Genomic DNA, 7,838 nt, shown 5'->3' on the forward strand with positions numbered 1-7,838 from the left:
TTTCACTTGAGTAATGTGACTAATTTTAGGCTCAGCCTGATATCTAACACATACTCCTACAACAAAAGTGATTCTGGTCTGCTAGCGTTGAGATACAAAAGACTACCAATCATATCAACACCTTTTTCATCTTTAGTTAATTTCAAGTGTTGTTGCAGGTGTCCTTTTGTGACTAGAATTTTCTAGGCCAAACTTCTTCACTATATTCTTAACATACTTTCTTTGAGAAATGAAGATGATATCATCCATTTGTTTAACTTAGAGGTCAAGAAAACAAGTTAATTCACCTATAAGAATCATCTCAAATTCAGATTGCATTTGCTTGATAAAGTGTTGGACCATCTGGTTCGGCATCCATTCAAACATAATGTCATCAACATATATTTGAGCTATCATGAGTTTACTATGCTCTTCTTTAACAAACAAGGTCTTGTTTATTCCCCCTTTCCTATAGCCATTATTGACAAGAAACTCAGTTAACCTTTCATACCAAGCCCTAAGTGCTTGCTTCAATCCATATATAACTTTCCTTAGTTTGTAAACATGATTTGGAAAACTAGGATCTATGAATCCCTTGGGTTGTTCAACATATACTTCTCCATATAAGTACCCATTCAAGAAGGAACTTTTCACATCCATTTGAAATAACTTGAATTTTAGCATGCATGTCACTCCTAAGAGCAATCTTATAGATTCAAGATGGGCAACAGGAGCAAAAGTCTCATCCAAATCAACTCCTTCAATTTGGGTACATCCTTAAGCAACAAGCATATCCTTGTTTCTGGTTACAATTCCCTTTTCATCAGATTTGTTCTTGTAAATCCATTTTGTGCCAATAACATTTGTTCCTTTGGGCCTGGGTACTAAGTCCCACACTTCATTCCTTTTAAACTGACCTAGTTCTTCTTGCATATCATTGATCAAGAATTCACCAGTTAAGGCCTCCTTTACATTTTTAGGTTCAAATTTTGAGACAAAGCAAGAATTGGATATCACATCTCTGGATCTATTGGTGATCCCTTCATCAAGATTTCCAATAATGAGTTCCTTAGGATGATTTTTATGAATTCTAATGGAGGGACCTTTGTTGACTTAAGGATTATTTGGTTCAGTACTTGCTGGCTCAATGTTGGACTCAAAGTCAACCTCATTTTCTGGAACATCAGTATGCTAAGATGATGCTCCAACATCTTCTTCGACATCATTCCCTTTCTCATTGGTCGAATCATCAACCACAATAATAATGGATTCCATCATGACTCTGGTTCTTGAGTTGAAGACCCTATACGCTCTTCTATTTGTAGAGTAACCAAGAAATATCCCTTCACCGCTTTTAGGATCCATCTTTCTCATTTGTTCTTTATCAGCCAAGATGTAACATTTACTCCCAAACACATGAAAGTATTTAACAGTGATTTCCTCCCTTTCCATAATTCATAGAGTGTAGATGATGTAACAGTTCTCACAGTTACACGGTTATGAATATAGCATGCAATGTTCATAGCTTCAGCCTGAAAATGATAAGGAAGATTTTTTTGCATGTAACATTACTCTAGTAGATTCTTGTAGAGTTCTATTCTTGCGTTCTACAACTCCATTTTTATGAGGAGTGATGGGTGATGAGAATTCATGACTAATACCTTCAGTAGAGCAAAAATCAGAAAATTTGGCATTTTCAAATTCTTTGCCATGGTCACTTCTGATTCTAACAATCACACGTTCCTTCTCTCTCTGAAGGCGTTGACAAAGGTAATTGAAAACCTCAAAAGTATCTGATTTTTCTTTGATAAAGTTCACCCAAGTAAATATTGAAGAATCATCAACAACCACATAGACATACCTCTTTCCACCAAGACTTTCAACTTGCGTCAGCCCAATTAAGTCCATATGAAGAAGTTCTATAACATTGGAAGTAATGTGATGTTGCAACTTCGGGTGTGGCATCTTGGTATGCTTCCCAATTTGACACTCACCACATACTTTACCCTCCTTAATTTTGATCTCTGGTAGATCTCTAATAGCTTCTTCTGACACAATCTTCTTCATACCTTTGAGATTCAGATGTCCAAGCTTCTGATGCCACAACTTGACTTCATCTTCCTTAGAGATTAAACATGTGGAAGAAGTAGTTTCTTGTGGTACCCACAAATAACAATTGTCTTTATACCTAACTCCCCTCATTAGAACATCATTCTTCTAATTGGTAACCAAACATTATGACTTAGTGAAATTGACTATTAAACCTTGATCACATAACTGACTAATGTTGATCAGATTCGCAGCCAATCCTTTCACAAGAAAAACATCATCTAGTCTAGCAAGTCCAGTACAAACTAACTTTCCTACTCCCTTAATTTCTCCTTTAGCTCCATCACCAAACGTGACAGAACTGGTGGAATAAGACTTAATGTCCATTAAATACTTCTTGACCCCTGTCATATGTCTAGAACATCCATTGTTAAAGTACCAGTCTTCTCTAGATAAGGCTCTAAGAGAAGTATAAGCTATAAGACTAGTATCAACAACCTTAGGTTTCCACTCCTTTCTAGTTTTAATCATCACATGATTAACCCTGGGTTGTGTTGAATGTTTAGGATAACCATACAGTATGTAACAAAAAGGTTTTATATGACCATATTTACCACAATAATTACATTTCCAAGGCAAGAACTTGGCTTTAGTTTGAGTTTCCTTATGTCTGGTAGGATGTTGCAGCATTTGGTCGGATATCGTGAGCTCATACTTCCTTTCAAAAGGAATAAATTTTGTCACATGGGTTTTTCCTTGTTCACTTAGAGATTGGTAATTAAAACCTATACCTTTTAAGTTTCCAACCCCTTTTCCGACATGAAGAATTTCGTCTAACATATCAGACCTATAGTTCAACATTCTTATGGATTTGATCATGTTTTCAAGTTTAGAAGTCAATAAGGTTACCTTATTTTGAAGATCAGAGATAGTAGATAAAAGTTTCTCTTTTTCAGCCCGCAGTTGAGCTATGATTCTCTTCTGCTTTTCTCTTATCTTATAACCTCTTCACTTCTAGCACAAAGCTATTTGTAATAACCAACCAATTATCCATAAGAGACATCCTCATCATAAGAATCTTCATTAGATTCATATCTACCAGTGAAGGTTGTAACATGTTTAGCAGTTTCATCATCAGGTTCACTTTTAGAATCATCATCAGACCAAGAGACAGAGAATCCCTTCTTTTATTTATTGAGGTATGTGGACATCATGATCTAATGTGACCAAAACCCTCACATCCATGACACTGGATACCTTTTCCTTGATTTGGCTTCTCCTCTGTTCTTGATTTTATATAAAAATCACTATTCTTATTGATGTCAAATGACATGTTCTTGAAATTTGATCTTGGCTTCCTATCCATTCTCTTCATCACCTTATTGAATTTCCTCTTAAAAAGCACAATAACATTAGAAATTCCTTCGTCAGTCTCCAAGTTACATTGAACCTCTTCACTATCAGTGTTGGAGATAAAAACTATGCTCTTGTTTTTCTTTTCAGATCTATCACTGATAGCCAATTCAAAAGTTTGAAGTGACCCAAAAAGCTCATCCACTCTCATGTTGTAAATGTCTTGGGCTTCTTCAATAATTGTTACTTTCATGTCAAACTTCTTTGGCAATAACCTAAGAATTTTCTAACCAGCTTCTCCTCTGACATATTCTCTCCCAAGGCACTAGATGTATTGGCAATGTCAAGAATATTCATTTGAAAATCATGAATGCACGTGTCATCTTTCATCCTGAGATTTTCAAATTTGGTGGTGAGAAGTAGAAGTCTTGACATTTTAACTTTTTGAGGACTTCCCATGCATTTTTGGCCACAATACATGTATTTATTAATCAGAATATATTTTTTCAACCTCATTCAACAAGGCATTCAAAGCTTTGGAGTTTCCAAGAGCAAGTTCATCTTCTTCCTTAGACCAATCCTCTTCTGGCTTTAGATCAGTTGTTTCCTTCCCATCTCTGTCCTTCACCACAGGTGTTCCCAACCTTTGATAACTGCTTTCCAGGTTTTGCTATCCATAGATTTCAGAAAAGCCATCATACGCGCTTTTCAGTAATCATAGTTGGTGCCATCCAAAATAGGTAATCTGTTAACAAATCCTCCTTCCTTGTCCATAGTACCAGAAAATATCTTCCCAAAAGCTCACCAAAAACAGAATAGGGTGCTTGCTCTGATGCCAATTGAAACTCTGTCTCGTAAAAATTAGATGTCGTATACGATGTCAGAACACTAGGATTACGAAGTTAATGTACATACATCATAATGACACAAACAACAATAACCAACTTAAAGTGAATTACAGTGAGTAAATAACACAAGGTATTTGTTAACCCTGTTGGGTGCAACGTTACCTATATCTCAGGGCATCCAAGCCAGGAAGGAAATCCACTATGATAATATTAGTTTGAAGTCCTATGAAAACAACCTCTGATTTATAGACTTCGCACCTAATTGTTATCCATGATATTTCTATCTAAGACTCTCTTAGATATGAGACCCCTATCACTTCCTCTCAATCACATAACCCATGATAACAAAGAAAACAATCAAAGAGGAGACACACTCTAATAAACAGAATCCACTCTTACTTAAAAGCTTATGAGTCATTCACAAATAAAACTCAACTATCAGTCCAAATCTAGCATCAAGGTGATACAAGAGTGGCTCACAAGCAACAATGAACATGATAAAACCTAATTCACACTATCACACAAAGTGGCCAACCTCCTTAGGGTTAAAGTCTTCCTTTTAAATAGTTTGAGAGACGCATGGGCTTGATGAACAATTCGGGATAAACAAGCAGCAAATCTAAAATGATCTTCAGTGCAAATCAAGGAACATAATATAATGTTTCCTTAAATGTTTTGACATCTATTCTTAGGAAACACGACAAAGCTTGAACCGACCTTTGCTGCTTTTAGAAACATACACTTCTTGGATCGTAGTATACGTGAATCATATCTTCAACAAATCTTCAGTGATATCACACTTTAAACAAATTTTCCAAGAATTCAATATAAGGAACGCTATGATGTCGTACCAACCTCTCAAGACATCTTTTCCAACATCTTGCTAGAACACTTGTTTTAACAAAATGCGGTCAATCATATTACAATCAACCTATATATATGAGAGTTAGCTTCTTAACACATGAGAGTTAGCTTGGATATGGATGTACACATTCTAAAGTTTCAAATACATTTAACAGCTTCCCATATCGCATGTCTCATAAATAATAAGTTGTCATAACCACTCCATAATAAATAGGAAACATGTCAGTTTCAGGTACACAATTTTAAATTCAATCTTAATTCACTAATCTCTTCCACATACTAACTTGAGCATTGGAGTGTTAAGCTTACATATCAGCCCTCCCCCCTTTATTACATCGAAGACTCAGATTCACTGTTACCTCTAATTCTCACTCCTTTTCTGGTTTTGCAACAGAACAGTGGCATCGTCTTTGGGAATCGACTTCTCATTCCCGAATTTCATATGATCTCACATTCTTCCTCTAATTCGTCAATTTGAAACATTTCTAGTTTAATTGATCAAAAGCTCTCAAAACCAGACATGAATATCCATCATGTTCGATTTAATCAAATAACATATCAACTTTAGTCTCTTAAATTTCCAGATTTCTAACATCTACATTTTTCGATAATATCTGAACCTAAAGTTACTCTCTCCTCTACAACGTGCTAAGCTATTGTCACTATTGTTATTGCTCAAGCGGCGATCAATCAATTGCTTCCACCTCCTCCACAAGGTGTTGCATATCCAATGGAAAAAGGTCTTGTACATTCAGTTCTACTCCAAGCGCATAAGATCTCTAGACCTGTTCCAGCGCCTCCTATACCTAGGGGTGTTCAAAACTGAACCAACCTAATAGAAAACTGCAAACCGAACCAAATCAAACCAAAAACTGCAAAATATTGCATTTGGTTTGGATGTGTTTGGGCCATCTTTTAACAAAACAACATAGTTCAGTTCCGTTTGTGGTTTGTATTTTACAAACCAAATCAAACTGCATTATGTTACATTTTAAATTTTATTTAACTCACATCCAACCCAAACTTAAACCTATTATGCCCTAGCCTTACGATTACGAACAGTTTTCTCTTCTTCATACTTAAGGTTTCAGTTCCAGCCTTCTCAAATCTCTCATAGTAGTATCGCGCCTTCTTCGCCATATGCATCTTATATCTTCTTATCTAATCTCTACTCTCTTATATTCTTTCTTTTTCACCTTCTCATTTTTATGTAATTATTTCCTCTTCCAATTTTGTTTTTATCGCACTCATTATTCTCTAATCTCTCATCTCTTATGTTCTTTCTTTTTCATCTTCAGTCTAGGCCCTATACCACCTTAATGATCTATTACTTCAGTTATATTTAATAACCGAGGGATTAGATTATCATATTTTACTATAAAAGCACTCGTTAATTAGATTTTACCATAAACCTAACTTATATGTAGTCGTTCCAATGTCTTACGCATAATTCTTTAGAATGGATTGCAAAACAAAATAAATATTCAATGTTCTTCAATCTTGAACAAAACATTTTTTCTTCCCTTGCAATCAACCTCACATAATTATGTTGATATTGTTGTTGTTGTTTTATAAAACCTTCCTATGTTGTCAATCAAAGAAAATATTGAGAAATTTATGGCTTTTCTCGGTTGACAATACTGAGAAATTTATTCCTAAACACAGTCATCCATTTCTCTTTCATGTGAAAGCATTTGATATAAAAATATTTTCTCAAGATAATGAAATCTTTGGGATGGTTTGCAAGTAGAGAAAAAAATTCTCTTAGTTGGAACAAATAACTTATCATAAATTTGAAAAGATATTTTGTGTAAACAATGTAAATATATATAAAAAAAAGCTTTCCCTCCCTCGATTTCTATCTGAAACCGAGAGGTATGTGGAGTTTGGGATGGAACATATTTTATTATATTTTTCATCTAAAAAGAAAGACATTTTACCTGATTTTAATTAATAACCGAAGTAAAATATAAGTGTGTTTATTCAGTTTCTTCATCGTCCTTAAACAAATTTTTGTCATCCATTTAATGAGTATGAAGGCTCAAAGTACTGCCACTAGTGATCCTCGTGAAATCTAAAACCCTCATTATAAAATCATTCTAAATATTAAAAACTGATAATTTAACATTTGACATGAAAACTTTGAAACTTAAAAATCTTTTATTTTGTTTGGGAAAAGTTCTCAAGGATGGATTGCAAGAGCACAAAATCATTTGGGTTCAAGGTTTGTGTTATTAAATAATCATATAACAAAATATTTATTTTATTTATCTAACTTTCTTTTGTTTTATATTAGACATTTGATCTTCCTCAAGATCAATGAAACGAGGATCCCCAATATTTTCTCTTCTCCAAGATATCCAACATTTGTTCTTCACCGGCATTGATGATGAAGAATACACGTAATATTATGTATCAACAATGTAATATTATGCGTAAATAATTTAGTTTGCAAATAAATTAATTTATTAATATTTTGTGTAAATAGTGTAATGAGTATTTAAAAAATATATATTTCCCCTCAGTTTTGTTAGTAAACTGAGAGAAAATATGATACTAGTTTGGAAAATATAAAAAAATTATTACCGGGGATAGAACCCATGACCATTTCAACTAACCCATTGGTTATTCCTTAACCGAGGGGTAAAGTGAGAGCTTTTCATGATGCTCTTCGTTATCTTGCCTCTTTAACCGGGGTTAAGTCAACTTTGCGTCCGATGTTACATGTGTTTTTTGTAGTAGTGA

At 34.4% G+C, this 7,838-nt stretch overlaps 1 pseudogene; it reads right to left on the reverse strand.

The window, feature by feature from the left end:
• Window positions 1–1,506: 1,506 nt before the first annotated feature.
• On the reverse strand, window positions 1,507–6,239 carry LOC127114259 (uncharacterized; annotated as a pseudogene).
• Between the last annotated feature and the right edge of the window lie 1,599 nt (window positions 6,240–7,838).

The sequence above is a fragment of the Lathyrus oleraceus genome, chromosome 1 (assembly GCF_024323335.1).
Source record: "Lathyrus oleraceus cultivar Zhongwan6 chromosome 1, CAAS_Psat_ZW6_1.0, whole genome shotgun sequence".
Taxonomy (NCBI): domain Eukaryota; kingdom Viridiplantae; phylum Streptophyta; class Magnoliopsida; order Fabales; family Fabaceae; genus Lathyrus; species Lathyrus oleraceus.